Below are 18,384 nucleotides of genomic sequence, written 5' to 3'. Positions count from 1 at the left end.
GTTTCCTTCCTTATCCCTTTTAATAAGATCAATTTTTACTTTTGTTTTATCTGAGATCAGGATTACTACCAATGATTTTTTTTTTACTTTAGCTGAAGCATAATATATTATGCTCCAACCTTCTACCTTCACCCTGTATGTAACTCTCTGCTTGAAATGTGTTTCTTGTAAACAATATATTGTAGGATTCTGGTTTAATTCATTCTGCTATCCATTCCCTTCCATACTATCTTTCCCCATCTATATTTTTCTCTTTCCTTTCCTCTTATTTCTCTTCAAAAAAGTTTTAATCCCTTTTCCTTTTAATTTTTTCTTTTAAAATTTAATTTTCAGTTTATTTTCACTTATACATTTGCCTTCCCTTTTATCAGTCTCTTCTTCCCAGTGTTTTATAGATTTTTAAACCCAACTGGGAATGTATCTTATTCCCTCAATATATTGAGGGGAATATATTGAATATATTGGATAGAATTTATTCAGTATTCACACTTTCCCTTCTTTCCCTCTAATATAACAGATCTTTGTGTCTCTTCAACAGATGTTATTTATCAGTCAAGTACCATCAATCTGGTACCATCAATCAAAGCTACAATAATTGATTTCTTGAAATTTTCAAAGTACTAGCCCCCTTTTTTTTAAAGTTTTTTCAAGGCAATGGGGTTAAGTGGCTTGCCCAAGGCCACACAGCTAGGTAATTATTAAGTGTCTGAGGCCAGACCTGAACTCAGGTACTCCTGACTCTAGGGCCAGTGCTCTATCCACTCCGCCACCTAGCTGCCCCATCAAAGTACTATCAATCAAAATGCAATCACAAATTGAATGATTGTTTGATAAGCATCATTTTCTCAAAGTCACTAAGTACCCTTCTCTCTTCTGTGTCATTAGAAATACACTTCTCAAGAGTCTTGAATAGATCAAATTATGTTCATGTTCTACCCATCCCCCTTTTTAAATACCCTCCAAGGACATATAATCCTCATGAGCCAAAGTATCGTGGAAAGTCAAATTATTTCATGAATCATTTATAGCTCCCACCCAAACATACTCTCCCCCTTTTAGCTCCCCAATCAGGATGCTTAAATCATTGTTTTACGTATGGATTAAGTCCAAACCTTCTACATAGGTTCTCACCCTCTGTCCCAAAATCATTCTGAGTCAATTAACTATAGAGTCTCAGGCAGCTAGCTGCCACAGTGGATAGAGCACTGGCCCTGGAATCAGGAGGACCTAGTTCAAATCTGACCTCAAAATCTTAATAACTGCCTAGCAGTGCAACCTTGCATTAAGTCACTTAAACCCCATTCCATTAAATAAATAAAAAAAGTGTACAAAACTATAGAGTCTCAAAGTGCTCTAAATCCTGAAACACTGAAGTTCTCTCTTAAGAAATTTACAATTGATTGCAAGGTATAGACACAGTGACTCAGAACCACCTAGCATAGGATATTCTCTCAGAGAAAATGCTAAGCTTTGTGAGCAAAACAGAATAAAAGTAAACCAAATTTTTTTAGTAAACATCTCTCTTTTTCATCAGGACTTTTATAAAAAAAATTATTTCATTTTTTCACCATTTGCACATGTATATTTTTAAGTTTCCTTTAAAATTTCCTTCTACCCTCCCTTCCCACACCTTTCCCCTCAGTGGTGAACAGTCAGGTTAACATTGTACATGCATATTTTCGATAAACATGCTTACCAATCAGTCATTTTAGGTATGAGGAATTAGGATTAAGGAAATGAGGTATATAAGAGATAACTTTTGTAAAGTGTTCATCAGATTCTATAGGGTTGATTTTATGTTCTTTTAAATTTTGTTTTGTTTTGTTTTTCTTCCTCTGGATGGGGATAACATTCTCAATACCTGGTCTAATACAGTTGTTCTAGCTCTCTGAATGCTAAGAGGAGTTGGTTCTGTTAAGATTGATCATCTCACAATGTTGTTGTTAATGTGTACATTATTCTCATGGTTCTGCTCTCCTTGCTCAGCATCAGATCTGGTAAGTGATTCCATGCTTCTCTAGAGTTTGGCCATTTGTGGTTTCTTATAGAACAATAAACCTCCCTAATATTCAGGACTTTTTGTATCAAACATAGTTATATATTCTTGGTTATCTTCAATGGAAAGACAAGAACCAACCATACTTATATCCTCTAAATCCAATATTTTCCATTATATTCAACCCTTTAACTATCCTAAGAGAAATACAATCCTCAAGACTTACAAGTGTCATATCTTCACTTATGGGTTGAGGGTATGCAATTTGATAGTCTTCACTAACATTTGTTTTGTTTTGTTTTGTTTTGTTTTGTTTTGTTTTGTTTTCCTTCCCCTTTTCATTTACCTTTTCATGAATCTCTTGAGTCATGTGTTTGGCAATTCAATTCTCCAATCAGTTCTGGTCTTCTTATCAGGAAATTTTGGGAGTTTTCTATTTTGTCCGTCTTTTCCCCTCTTCATATATGCTGAATTTTGCAGGGGAGTAAATTCTTGGTTGTAATCCAAGACCTATTGCCCTTTGATATGTAGATATTCCAAGTTCTCTGGTTCTTCAGTGTTGAAGCTGAAAAGTCTGTGTAAGTTCAATTGTATTTCCTTTGTATTTAAATTGCTTCCTTTTTGTTACTTGCAGTACTTTTCTCCTTTAAATGAAAATTCTGGAATGTGGCTAAAATAGCCCTTCAAGTTTTTATCTAGGTTTTTATACGCTTTCTGGAGGAGTTCTGTGTATTCTTTTAATGGCTATTCTGTCTTCTTGTTCTAACAGATTCGGACTGTTTTCACTGATAATTTCCTGCAAGATGCTTTCCAGGTTTTTTTTTTTTAATCTAGACTTTCTGGAAGTCCAATGATTCGTAAATTAAATCTCCTGGATCTATTTTCCAGGTCATTTGTTTCTGCTAAAAGGTAAAATAGATTATCATTTGATGATGTTTATGGCACTTGAGAATTGTTTTTCTAATGGGAGAGCTGAATGGTGTGTACTTGAACAGAGGTGGTGGGCATGAAATGACTATGTGGTAATGATGCTTATAAGCCAATCAATCAAACCTTGAAAATTGTTCTATCAGGGATAGATAAAAAGGTATATCTTGACAGAAGTTGCGGGTATAGGGAAGGTTTAAAATAATAATTTTAATCAATTAAATAATTAATTCTAATTAATTATTTAATTAATTAAATATGGCAGTTTAAAATAATTAAGACATAAAAGGAAGATTATATTAGGTGAAGATAAATAAAACTGTACCAAGGGGCAAGGAGAGTTTGAGCACTGAGTAAGTATATCTTACTCTCAAAAGATCTGGCCTAAAGGGGGAATAACATAATTCTCAAATTTATCCTACCATTCAGTAATTGGGGGGAAAGGGGAAAGAAGGGAAAGAAAGCACTGGTAAAAGGGAGGATGAAAGTAAAAGTAAAGGTAAAGATAATGGAAAAAGTAAAAAAAGTAAAAGAGGAAAGGTAGTAGGAAAAGGAAAGGAGTTGATAGAATAAAGGACTGATCAAGAGACAACAGTCAGAAGCAAAACATTAATGAGAAGAGATAAGGGGAAAGAAAAAAGAAAGGTATAAAGATAGCATGGATGGAAATAGAAAGTTAATAATCAAAACTGTAAATGTGAAAGAGATGAGCTCTTCCATAAAACACAAGTTGATGGTAGAGTGTTTTACATACCAGAATCCTACAATACGGTGATTATAAGAAACACATTTGATACAGAAAGATACACACATGTTACAGACAAAAATCCAGAGTAATATATATTTTGCTTCAGATAAAACAAAGGCAAACAAAAAGATCTCACTAAAATGGATAAGGAAGGAAACTGCATTGTACTAAAAGATACCATAGGCAATGAGTGATCTCCATATAAAACATATATATGTGCATATATATATATATATATACATATATATATGTATATATATATATATATATATATATAAATGTGTATAGCATTCAAATTCTAAGCAAATTACAGGGAGACATAGACAGCAAAACTCTAATAGTGGGGGAGCTCAACATACTTTTCTCAGAATTCGATGAATCTAACCACAAAATCAACAAGAAGCAAGTTAAGAAAGTAAATAGAATTTTAGAATGCTTAAAGATGATAGACCTCTGAAGAAAACTGAATGGGGTTAGAAAGGAATACATTTTTTTTCTCTGCAGTACATGACACCTACATAAATATTGACACTGTATTAGGGCATAAAATCCTCCTAATGAAATGCAAAAAACTCAGAAATTTTAGATGCACCCTTTTTCAGAACATAAAAATTACATGTAATAAGGGGTTATAGCAAGGTAAACTAAAAAATTGACAGAAACCTAAATAACCTAACTTCAAAGAATGAGTGTATCACATAAATCATAGAAATAATCAACAATTTCATCCAAGACAATTTTAATGATGAGATACAACATCAATACTTGTGGGAAGTATCCAAAACAGTTGGTATTGGAAATTTTATAGTTCTAAATGCTTATACGAATAAAATAAAGAGGAAATAAATGCATTGGATTTACAACTAGAAAAGAATAAATTAAAAGTCTCTATTAAATACCAGATTAAAAATTCTGAATATCAAAGGAGAAAGTAATAACATTGAAAGTAAGAAAACTATTGAACTAATAAATGACACTAAGAATTAGTTGTATGAAAAAACTCAATAAAATAATTAAATCTTTGATTAATCTTATTAAAAAAAAAGAAAAACCATCTCATAACTTCCTTTTAAGTGGTTTACCTTATACCTGCAATGCTTTTTATTATACCTTAGTCAAATAATTAGATATCACTTTTACATAGGATTTCATAGTTTCTTCTAAAGTTGTTACTACTTCAATTAATGATCTGGTATTTGATTAAGAATTTGAAATTGGCAAAGTGCTCAAAAAAAAACTTGATTATTACTCAATATAATTGTGAAAATTTGAAAGAGTTCTCAAGATCCAAGTAAATCTCTTCTAAGGGAAGTTTGTCCCAGGTTGCTTTCCTACATAAATAATTGTATACTTAACAGAAAGATAACTGTGTAACACTCAGATATCAAGAGCTTCTATATTTAAAAACTGGATTAATCCTTAATTCAGTGAACTTTAAAACAACACTATAGTAGAAAGAAGATGGATATAGTACAAAGGTTTAGAAAAAACTAGTTAAACTAATTTGAAGTTAGTAAATGAAATATCTAAGTGATTGGATTGAGTAGGACATGGAAATAGACAAGTAATTGAGGTCAACTGATGGAAGATTTGCATTTCATTCAAGATGAGAAGAAGCTACAATAAACCTGAGAAGAGTGGCATTATACAAGGAAAAAAATTCAAAACAATGTGAGCTGTGATGATTAAAAGCTGAAGCTGAGTAGTAAACAGGATATTAAGATAATATGGGAACTGCATTATTAGAGTGTAAAGTAATATTTTATAGAAAACAATTGTCACTTATTAATCAATCATTCAAACAAGTGTTTTTCAATTACGTACTATGTGCTACTAATAAAACCAGGCTCTATCTATAAGGAGCCCACATTCTTACTAGAAAACAAAGACATTTTTATGTATATACATATATATTATTTTTAAATGTAAAAAAGAATAACTATCTATATAAATAACATATATAGAAATAATTAAATACAAAGTGATATGTGAGAGCATTAGTAACTGAAGGAATCAATAAATTAATGACCTAGAAAATTCTATTTCTTCATTTCGAAGGAAGATTTGGACTCTATGAGACATAGGTGCAAGGGGAATGCTTTCATATCATGGAGAGCAACCAGTGGAAAAACAAGAAAATGGGAAATACAGTGTTTTATGCAAGGAGAAATAAATCCAGTTCAGCTAAATTTCAGAGGGCTGGAGAAGTTCTGTGCTATAAGACTAGAAAGACTTGAATAAGAATGTGAAAGGCTTTTAAGCTATATAAGGAGCCATTGACAATGGTTGGGTAAAAATGGTTATATCTGCATTTAAGGAAAAAGACGTAGTATTAGGGATGATAGAGCAAGAATAGATAGAAAAATCTTTATCATATCCCTGAAATTATAACTTAGTGTTTCAGAAGGGTAGGAATACTTTATAATAGTGGTATCAAATTCAAATAAAAAAGTACCATCAAATCAGCTTTAGAAAGTATTGTAGTAAACTGTGATCACTGATTAAATATTTGCTTATTGAATGAATGGATGGATGGAAAATGAAAGAAGTCCAGAAAAATCTTACTCCTTTTTTTTAAAGACTCCCAGACATTGTTCCATCTACCTGAATTTAACCATCTTTAATTGTCAGGAAAATTTTCTCTTATATGCGATCACAATAGCAATAATGTGATTTCTAATAATTAACACTAATAAGTATCATGCCACACAAGTACACCAACAATTAATAACCTCAAAAGACCCTTTATTTCTCCTCTTTGTAATAGCAACTTAGGTGACATTTTACTCCAGTGAAAGACAAACAGAGGAGAAAAGATCCCAGGAATTATTTGTTGGTCCTATTATTAAATATCTTTGGTTATTTCAGTCTACAATTTTTAAAGAAACATTAAAATTTCTTTTGTAATGTGTAGATAGGAATGTATTTTATGCAAATACATAAATATTGTATGTATCCTAAACACACACACACACACACACACACACACACACACACAAATACACACACACATTCTTTTCCTTTTGACCCAGTTTGACCATGCTATTCTTCTACTCAATCAATTCTGGTAAATTCTTCTTGCCTTAGAGATGAAATACAAACTAGTGTTTAAGTTTTAAATTCCTGCACATCTCAAACCCAACATATCTTTGCCACTTCTTAAGATATTACTCTTCTCTTGCCTTCTACAATCCATCCAGGGTATAGCAGAGGTTCAAGGAGGACCAACATGTCTACTATGAGGGCTTGCTAAGCTCTTTTCAGGCTGCTCATTCACCTTTGGTGTCCCACCATCACCCAATTCTCACCTGTGGCTCCAAGAAGCTGTAGTCTACACAGTGACTAAACCCAGGTAAACCATTTCTACATATGCTCTAAACCAGGTTGAAGGCCTCAAACACATTAGTAAATTAGGGAAATGTCTACCCCAATCATGTGAACATACTTCCTCTGATAGAATGGGTGTGTGAGAGGAACTTGTCCCAATGACCATGAAAGCAATTGAAGCAGGAGGTATGGATTACTTACAGTTCGGTCAAACATCAAAGACCAAGATTATCCACTGCATTGTAGAACATCTCTAGTTATCTTGACTTTTATCTCACTTCTGAACTTTGAGAACTCTGGAAGACAGTGATGTTGATGACTCTGCAATTCTTTCACATTTAAAAACAATTCACAAGCAAGTCAAGATAGCATTCCCATGATATCATTAGTTCCCTTCAAAAATAAAGGACCCAAAAGAGCAACTCGGCCAATATTTCTTATGTAAGACACTATCTTCCATTTCTGTGGCTGCACTGGCTGATTGACATGCATTGTATGCACCTCCTGGAGTCTTTCACTTCCTAGAGTTCTTTTCTTCCTTTTCTTCCTCACTATACTTCAGGAACAATTTTTTTGCTTGAATCTTTTCCTGATTCCTCCAACTGAAAATGCCTTCCCCAAATATGTTTCTCTCTCTCTCTCTCTCTCTCTCTCTCTCTCTCTCTCTCTCTCTCTCTCTCTCTCTCTCTCTCTGTAACCATCTACTTTTCTCCTCCATTAGATAGAATATGAGTTCATTTGGATCAAGTAGTATATAATTCTTTGTACTTATATCTCCTTTGTAGTACCTGATATACAGTACCTTCTTAATACATATTTATTAATTTAGAGAGAGACATAGATACACACACATAATAAATATAGAGTACATATAGTATATATATATAAACATATATGTGATTTTTTTCACAAAAGCATTTTTGTTTGGAATTACATATAGAGAAAAATCATAAGGAAAACTTTCTTAATTTAAAGTATAATTCAGTCAGACAGTAACAAGAAATGTTTTTGCTTTGTCTTATTTTGTTTTTAATACATTAGAATTAATGACATAAATTATTTCTTTGATTCTATTAGGTTTGGAAAGCTATACAATACAAAATAAATACATAGTTCCATTATACAGGAGGAATATACTGTATATAGTACTGAATATTATGTATATATACACACATATATATGCATACATACTTTTTTCAAGAAAAATATAGAGTATTAAATTGTGAAGATAACTTATTTAAAAGGAATACTGAATTTCTTTTAGAAAATACATTTTTCTACCACATTACTTAGAATCATAGGCAAGACTGGTTTTAGATTACTGGAAGAGTTGTGGGCTTTTTTTAACTGCTTGATAGGAATGGCAAATATGCCCAAAATATTTACTTTTACTTTCTATGCATATTAATTACTCTCCCTGGGTTGGCTATAAATCATTCTCTTCATTGAAAACTTGTTCCTCATTCTAATAAGTAAAAATTGCATAAACAAACAAACTGATGTTTAGTGGAAAAGATAGGTGATGGTTTGGGAAATTAACATCACACTGAGTCTCACACATCTCTATAATGGCAGATTCAAGGGTACTTTGTTTACCACATCCTTGGACATAATGTTTCATGGATATCTATTATTTTCCACATTATGTTTTCCCTCAGAATATTTGCAATTCTTCAAAATTCTTTTGTCTGTTTCACTAAAAAAAAGGATATGAAGTTACCGAGAGTCTCAAAAATTTAAGGTTAGAGTGCCAACATAATAGTCAAATCCAAATCAGATAGGTACAAGATTAAAATGATAGAATAAATCATTTCCTTTCCCAAATACTCCATTTCTAATCTTCCACATTTTTTTTACTTCTACAACTTATTCTGTACTCATCCCTCCTTTATACCTCACCTGGACCATTTCAATGGCTTCTACTTTGGTATTTATAGCTACAATTTCTATTTCCTCTAGGATAATATCCAAACTCCTCAGATTAACATTGAAGTCTTCTCAATTTCACTGTCCCTACCTTTCTTTCTAGGCAGTACTTATTACTATCTCCCAATATTCTACAAACTATCCATACAGACTCTCTTACTATTCCCTTTATATCAAGCAACATGCTGCACCTCCAGGTCTTTGCTAAGACTAAATATCCTGTGCCAAAAATATTCTCTTTAATACTGTCTCTTAGAAATCCTATTTTCCTTTACAGTTTAGGTCTAAAGGGGTCTTTTCTTGAACGTAGTTAAAAATAGTTTTTTTTATATTTTTCAAATTTATTTTTATGTATCTTTGATGGTTTTTCAGTTCCCTAAAAGTAGAGACTATTTTTTTTTGTCTTTGTAACTCAAGTACCCAGCACAATATCTCAGAGATCCTTCAGGTCTCTTTCTTTGTCCCAGATCTTTCTCTAATATTCTGGAAGCCCTTCCAGACCAGACCCATTGTCAACCTTTGCCTCTTGTCTGGAGTCTCCCAGGCCAAATTTTCACCTACATTCTGCCTTCTGTAAAACAACCTGGAGCAACCAACACACAATTAAAGCAGGAGGCTGGACCTAAAAGGAAAATCTTGAACAATGTAATCACCTGATTCCATAAATAATTCTCTCTCAGGTCAATGATGTTTTTCTTAGACTAATTTCATCTTAAAACTTTTCTTTCCTTATTTCTTCTATCTTCTGACATTCAGTGACACATGACCCCTTCCTAATGACATTATGTTCCTTTCCACTATTTTTAGCATTAGTCTCATACACATCCATTACCTCTCACTCACTGTTGATGGAGACAAAGGAAATCAGAATACGCCTTGATTCATATTTCCACTTCCCAGGTTTTCCCTCTACCACCATTGTTCAACTTCCTATAAGGTACACCAAATGTAAATATAAAACTCAGTTAAGATTATGTTTGCTATTATTTCCTAAACCAAAGATATTTTTCATTCCTTCTTCAATGAGTTTAATTCCTGATTCAGTTTTCCACCCTTATTTCTTTTATACTAAGGGACTTCAACGGATGTATTGACACTCTCTCAAGTACTATAAGACTACAGTCCCTCAATCTACTTATGCTTTACTCATTCATTCTACCTCAGTTATATATGGAAATGATCATGACATCTATCTAGCCATCACCCAGAAATATTCCACTTTCACATTCATAATTCCAAAATCCCTTTATCTGGCCATAATCTTTTTTCATCCTAGGTTTTCCCCTGCCCTACAATCCCTAACATAATTATTTATCTTCACTTTGACTTCCAATTTTTTCATTCCTCAGTTCTTCCCAGTACATCATCCCTGTACCAGTTCTCTCCTCCTTTTCCTATATTGACCACTTGGACTGATCTTACTCTCTTGCACCTTAAGTACTATTCACATGCTGTTGAAGAGAAAACCATGAAACTATGATGACTAGGTCCACTGAAAATTTTTGTTGCATAAATTCAAAATGATCTTCAATATAGGCAGTCCTTTCACATCTCCCTAATTTAATCACAGTCCCATTTACTATATTGGTCATTTCAAACCTTTTTGTCCCTCCTGAAGTCTACCATAGCTTCTCTTTACTCTACCCTCTCAGCTGAGAATCTTAGTTCTTACTTTACCTAAAAACTAAGGCCAACAGTTTCTCTTCTCTCTGCTTCATCACATCATTCAGATATCTTCTCCCACTGTTTTCTTCTTCATCCTTGCGTCATGTGAACCCAGTCTATCTTTTTGCCAAGAATTCCCTTTCTGCTCACATGTTTGATCCTGTTCCTTCCATTATTCTTTAGCAGATTGTGCATTCCTACTTATATGCTCACTAATCTGCAAACTTTCCCAGTCAACTAGCAGCTTTCTACTATCTACAAATACATCAATTCTCTATTAAAACAAAACAAAAACAATCTCTATATCTGACCATCCCCTCTAGATATAATTTTATATCTTGCCTCACTCTGGACATGCAAGTCTTCAAAAAATGATACATAATCAATGCTATCATTTCCTTTTCTTTGACTCAGTTCTAAGGCCTCTATAATCTGTCTTCTAACATCATAATTTAATTTAAGAAATACTCTCTTTAGATTTACCAATGATCTCTCAGTTCCAAATCTAAAGATTGATTTTTTTTCCAGGACTCATCTCCCCCCCACCCCCACCCCATAACCATTAATATGCCTCTTCCTGGATACTCTCTACTTTATAAGTCTCTGTGATACTACTCTATCCTATTTATCCATCTACTGACCTGATGATCCCTCCTTCTCAGGCTCCTTTGCTTTATCTTTATGCAGGTTATGCACACTAACTATAGGTCTACCCAAAGAGACTGTCTTAGGTGTTTTTCTCTCTCCCTCAAAGAAAGAATTTTCAACCTTTTAGAGGGATATAGATCTCTATAGCAATAACATGAAATCTATGGAACTCTTTTCATTTTTTAAATGGAAATTTTTAAGTGCATAAAGTAAATTGCATGGATTTGAAAAGGAAACCAATTATATTGTGGAATAATTATCAAACTATTTTTATTGTTTTGTTTTTGCAAGGCAATGAGGTAAAGTGCCTTGTCAACAAAGGTCAAACAGGTAGGTAATTATTAATTGTCTGAAGGCCAGATTTGAACTCAGGCCCTCCTAACTCCAGGGCCAGTGCTCTATCTACTGCACCACCCAGTTACCCCTATCCAAATATTTTTAAAACAAGTTCACAGATCCCAAATTAAGAATCAAAATCTCATGCTATATCATTTGGTGAAGTCACCAATTTCCATGGGTTCACTTGCTATCTTTACATAACTGATTCCCAGAACTATATAGTCAGCCCCAATCTCTCCAGTCTTACATCAATACTTACATTATAACTTACTCTGTAAGACATTACAAATTAGATATCAAAAGGTTTCTCAAATTCAACAGATACAAAACAGAACTTGAGAGTAAAACTATCCTCTTAGTCATGCAGATTCATGACCTCAAGGTCATCTTAAATTGCTTATCCTTCTTACTCCACATATCTAGTTTTTTGGTCTAGTTTTCTTAGTTTTTTTCTTTACAACTCTCATAAACATGCCCTCCTCTGTACTCACATAAATATCATCTTGTGTGAAGATGTGAGGCTTTCACTACTTCACACTTGGGCTATTGAAAAGCCTGCTAGCCATGGGGAGGGTGAAAGGAAGGGAGGGTGTTAGAAAAATATTGAACTCATGAAGTCACAAAATGATGAATTGCACATTGCATGTAATTGGAAAAATAAACTAAAATTTCAATAAAAAGTAAAGAAAAGCTTGCTAGTTGAACTCTTTCCCTCAAGTATCTCCACAATTGAATTCATCATCCATCAATGACAAAACGATGTTTTAAGGTATAGCATATCTGACTATGTTATCCACTTACTCAATGAATGAGCCATATTACCTCCAGGTTCAAATATAAAATTCTCTGCTACATTTTTAAAGTCATCCCAACCTATCTGCTTCCTTGCTTTACAGTCATTATTTTTCTCTGTGAATTTCTGATCCAGCAGTATTGGCCTTCTTGATGTTCCTTATATGTGACTCACCACTTTCCAACTTCATTATTCTTTTTCATTGACTTATACAATACCAAGAATGCTCTTCCTTCTCACTTCTGCCTCCTATCTTCCCTGGCCTCTTTCAAGTCTCAACTATAAGCCTACATTCTGTAGATCTTTTATAGGTTCCACCACACCTAGCACCTATATCCTGCATATTCATAGTTTTTTTGTACACTGATTCCTTTCTTAGCATATGAACTCCTTAATGACAAGACCATGACTTTTCCTTTCATTGTATTCCCTGTCTTTAGGACAGTGTCTGGTATATAGTAATTTTTTTGATAAATACTTGATTAACTGCCTGACTTATTGACAGTGACTGACAAAAAGTTCTTCCAACCAGCTATATTGCAAGCATTCCTGTTACCAAGGAAAACCAAAGTTTAAAGATGTATCAGTCCCTTCTAGTCCAATTTAAAAGACTTCCAAGAGACAAATTAGCAAATATTATTTGCTACACGTAGGATTGTAAACAGGCTAGTGAAGGAATGAATTTTTATGATTTTGAGCCTAGCTAAATGGAATTTTAGGGGAGATATAAATATTTGTCTTCAAATATTTGCAAGTCAATCATGTGGGAAAAGGACTGAAATTATTCAACTTGCCTAATTGGCAGAAATGAGTTTAGACACTTATTTATGATCATTCTAAGGAAATATTTCTTAACAATTCATGCTATCCAGAAATGATATGAGGGGCAACTAGGTGGCAAAGTGGACAGAGCACTGGCCTTGGAGTCAGGAGCACCTGAGTTCAAAACCAGCCTCAGACCCTTAATAATTACCTAGCTGTGTGGCCTTGGGGAAGTCACTTAACCCCATTGTCTTGCAAAAATAAAAATAAATAAAAACAACAACCAGAAATGATATCAGCTACATAGAAAGATAATAAATTTCTTTTCTTTAGATGTGTTCAAGTAGAAGCTAGAAGAATATTTGTCAATGATGTTGGCAAGGGCATTCTGAGTTACTTTTCTAAATTTAAGTTTCTTTGATTCATTATAAAATTTACAGTAATCTCCATAATTTTTCATACAAATCTGCCCTTGAAGTATTAATTTGCCTCATCATTGAAGAATTTCTTTATTATATTTAAAAAAATATTCTCACTAAATCAAAGTGATTATTATAGTTATTTTTTTAATTGGAAATGGTAAAAGGGAAACCAACCTGTGATTTCATTGTGTAGAAAACTTTCTCTGATCATTCTGTCAGACATCAGTTTCTTATTTATAGTCTTGGCGTTTTCAGAAGCAATGAGAGTAAGATGACTTGCTTATGAGCACATGCAAAGCATATGTGATACTCTAAGTCTAGTCTGAATCTAAAGTCAACCAGTAGTATATTAGACCATTCGGTTTGTGTTCATAATTTAGTTCCAAGAAATGTATATATAATCATATCCATATAAAAATAAGGATATATAATTCTATGTATATATATATATATGTGTGTGTATATGTATATTTGAATGAATGGATGTTTATGTGTATGCATGCATGTATATTCTGAAAATGACATTCCCCTAGAATGTATTCAGATGCTTCATCAGTGTTTTCCTCATGCTTTAATCCAGGACTTTAAACAACCTCATTTCATCATCAATCATCATCAAAAAGCACCTTTTTTCCCCTCCTCCTCTACCTCAGGAATACATAATCACTTGGCTGAAGAAAACATAAGCACTGTTAATCACCTTAGTGATTAACATGCACCTAGGAATTCCAACCCAAAAACAGTGAAGGTGAGAAGCACAGTTTGTTCTTGCCTTGAGAATCTCATTGGGCAGCTCTGATTTCCTTCCCCAAAAAATGGAGGTAAAGGGGAGGAAGAATAATTAAGCCTTAATGAAATTATTTTGAATAGAGAACCCTGAGTCTCAAAATATCTTTGCCAAAATGACCTTAAAGAACCACTTCCCTCCCCAACATTTTAGACACTTCTGAGCCTTAGGTAAGACAAAGTTGGGTTATGTAACCTGCAATAAGCAGTTGCTGCTGATGATGACAATTTCATAGGCGTAAGAGGTGAAGCACCTTGATTTACATTTCCTGCTTACCATGTCTTTTCTCATCAACATCATCATCATGCCCTTTCAAGGCCTAGGTACACTTAGGAAATCAGTGAAATCAGAACCATCCATGTGACATTTGTCATACAAGTACTTACAGCATGTTAAAAATGAACCAGTTAGGCAACTGGAAATGGTGCTTTTCTAAAAATTGGTAGCATTTTCAGGCATAAAAAAATAGCAAGTTAAAAGATTTCTACCTCTCTAAAATTCATTTTCTCCCTCAGGGTTAGGGTGGGGAAGGAATAGGAAGTTACTTTAGAAATCTTTTACTTATATTCGCTGACTTGAAATTTGAAATTTTTCTGTAGGGCTAAAAGTTCTTTTCCTTTGGGTAATTTCAATTTTAACATCACCATCATTTCATACAATTCCTATCAGGAACATAAGTGTTTATTCATCTAACCCTGATCTCACTTCTATTCTTTCACTAAAATCTGGATTTTTTCCTTCTCTAACTCCTTGACTATTTTTAACTAATATTTTCTTTTTCTAAATATGTGTTATGAAAGTTTTTTCAACCTTCATCCATTTGCATATGTATATTTTTAAGTTTCAAAATTTCCTTCCACCCTCCTTTTCCACACCTCTCCCCTCAGCAGCAAACAGTCAGACTAAAATTATACATAAAGGGGTGGCTAGGTGGTGCAGTGGATAAAGCACCAGTCCTGGAGTCAGGAGTACCTGGGTTCAAATCTGGTCTCAGACACTTAATAATTACCTAGCTGTGTGACCTTGGGCAAGCCATTTAACCCCATTTGCCTTGCAAAAACCTAAAAAAAATTATACATATATGTATATTTTTGATAAACATATTTACCAATCAGCCATTTTCAGTATGATATCTTCTTGCCTAGTGATTCATTATCACAGTTTAGCTCTCACATTTATTTCTTAATTTTTAAAATTCATTCTTTCACTTTCCTCCTACCTGATTTTTGAAGTTGTAATCCCGTTTTATAAGGACACATAGTAAACTTCTTGTAAATGCAATTTCTTACTTATTCACCAAAGACAGGTAAATTGTATTTATACAGGACATTTCAAATTTTTCAGTTTGATAACATTAAAAGAGATATGCAATTTCTTAAATCCAAATTAAACTGCTTTCTTCTCCTATTCAATTCAGAACCCACCAAAGTGTTTATCTGAAGTTTCTATTCTACATATATGTACTGATGGAGTAAATCACAGAAATGCTCTTCTAACAACATGTCATAATCTAGAAATCAATAATTTTATTCTTTTTTTCTTTTTTGTGACTTATTGGAGAGTTTGCTTTTCTGTGAGTGGGCACTGATCACTCTTTAGGATGACCAGTAGAATTTGATAAAATCAGTCAAATGACATCTAGAAAAAGGAGTTTTAGAAATGTACTAGAAATTCCACTTCTATTTGGGCTTTACTTGAGGGTTCCTCCATGAAATCATTGTGCCCAAATCTATATAGTGCTTATCATAAAATGTTTTATATACATATTTGAGTGCTACAAATATCCTGAGAATTTTATTTCTACCAACCAAATAACTTTAAAGGTGGGAAAACAGTCCCAGAAAAGTAGTTACCTTCACAAGTCAGATAAGTAATAAATGGCAGCCTTGGAATTTGAATCCACATCCTCTATTATGTTTGTCCTTCATTTCATTTTTGAAGACCATGACATCAGGAAGGTGCTCCCATGACAACCACATGAATTGGGGTTGAATGAGGGGGATGCTATGCTAAGTCACCAGGCCTCATTTCCTCCTACAGAACCATCTGGATCTAGATATGACAAGGATGACTGAAAATGATCCTGGGTGCAGGGCAAACAGGATTAAGTGACTTGCCCAAATCACACAGCTAATAAGTGTCAAGTTCCTGAGGTAGGACTTGAACTCCTGTCCTTTTGACTCCAAGGCCAGTTCTCTATCTGTGGCACCACCTAGCTGCCTCTAATTTTAAATCTAATGATATTTCCCTAGTATCAATTAACCTAATAACAAGATTAGCCTGATTGAAAAGGGAGCAAAGCCAAGAGAACATTGTACACATTAACAACAACATTGTGAATTGACTGACTGTGATGGATGCAGCTCCTCTCAGCAGTTCGGAGAGCTTGGACTACCCTAGGAGTCCTGTTATGGACAATTCCATTCACATCCAGAGGAAAACAAAATGAAACAGTAAAGGAAACAAACCCTTACTATGGTCACTTTTTTAAAACTTATGCTTTTCCTTCCTATCTCATGAATTTCTCTCTTTTCCCTTACTCCTAATTCTTTATACACAAAATTACTAATAGGTAAACATGTCAAATACAAGTACACATGTACAACATTTACGAGACTTTTCACCACGGAGGGGAAAAGGATGGGAAGGCAAGGTTAGTAGAAACATTTAACATAAATATGTAAGTGGTCAAATGTTGAAAAAACTTTCAAATCATGTAATTAGAAAAATAAAATAAAATATTAATCAATAACAACAGCACCAAAAACAAGATTAGGCTCATCAAAAGCTGATCATCAATTCAAAATGATATATCATAGATCCTCTACAATGGATTGGCCAGAAAAATATTCAGAGAGAGGATGCAGCTTCAGCTGATCCCTGAGGATTAGGTACTAAAGTGGAGCCAAAGAGCAAGTGGAAAAGAAGGGAACATAATTGGAAAGGCAATATAGAGTAAAGGTACAGAATAGAAACATGCAAGGGGGCGCAGGTGCCAGAACAAATCAACTGAATGAGTAAATGTTAATTAAAAGTACACACTATCAGGAAGATGGAGGTGGAAGGTTTATGAAAAAAACTTCTTAATGAAAGAGGAAAAATTATTAAGATTAAGGAGAAAACAGAGAATGTCTAGGATAACTCAAGAGGAATAGCTTTTGGTCATGCTTAAAAGGTACTTGTTGACACCACAAGCATTAGAGATATCCATCCAGACAATGAGTCACCAGATGAAACCTGAACAAAGCCACAGGAATCATAGAGCATGCAGGACTGCCTTTTCCTTAATCATTCTTCCTCTATTCCTGGTGTTGATTTTATGTCATGGTGACTTTTAATACTGCTAGTTTTGAACAATTTTTAAACAAGTCATGTTTTTTGCTATGAAATACAGAAAACAAATCACTAAAACGGAGTTAGTTTTCTTTTTTCATTCCTATACCACAGAATCCTATTCAATTGACACTGGCTTATTCTTCATGCATCATCATTATCATAAAAATTCTTTATACTTGTATAAACTCATTACATTTTTCCAAAGAAATAAAAATGCATTAATTGATATGAATTGTGTCTGATTACATCTCTTTTTTTGGTTTTTGCAAGGCAATGGGTTAAGAGACTTACCCAAGATCACACAGCTAGGTCATTATTGAGTGTCTGAAGAAAGATTTGAACTTGGGTCCTCCTGACTCCAGGGCCAGTACTCTATCCACTGCACAACCTAGCTGCCCCACCTGGTTACATCTTGAGCGCTAAACAAATGTGAAATGTACTTAGAATTCTTTATAAACATTTATGCAATGTATAAATGTTGGCTATTATTATTATTATTATTATATAAGAAATCAGTGTCTCATTTAATCTTTAGAATAACTTTATGGTACTGCCAGATTAGGCATCACAATTTTACATATTAGTAAACTGAGGCTCATGTAGGTGAAGAGACTATCCCAAGTTCTCAAAACCAGTTAATATCAGAATATCTTCTGTCCTTTGAACAAATACTTTAAACTATGGTTTCTCTAGTTAACCCTGCACTAT

This window comes from Macrotis lagotis, chromosome X (assembly GCF_037893015.1).
Source record: "Macrotis lagotis isolate mMagLag1 chromosome X, bilby.v1.9.chrom.fasta, whole genome shotgun sequence".
Classification (NCBI taxonomy): Eukaryota; Metazoa; Chordata; class Mammalia; order Peramelemorphia; family Peramelidae; genus Macrotis; species Macrotis lagotis.
This window is presented reverse-complemented; position numbering follows the sequence as displayed.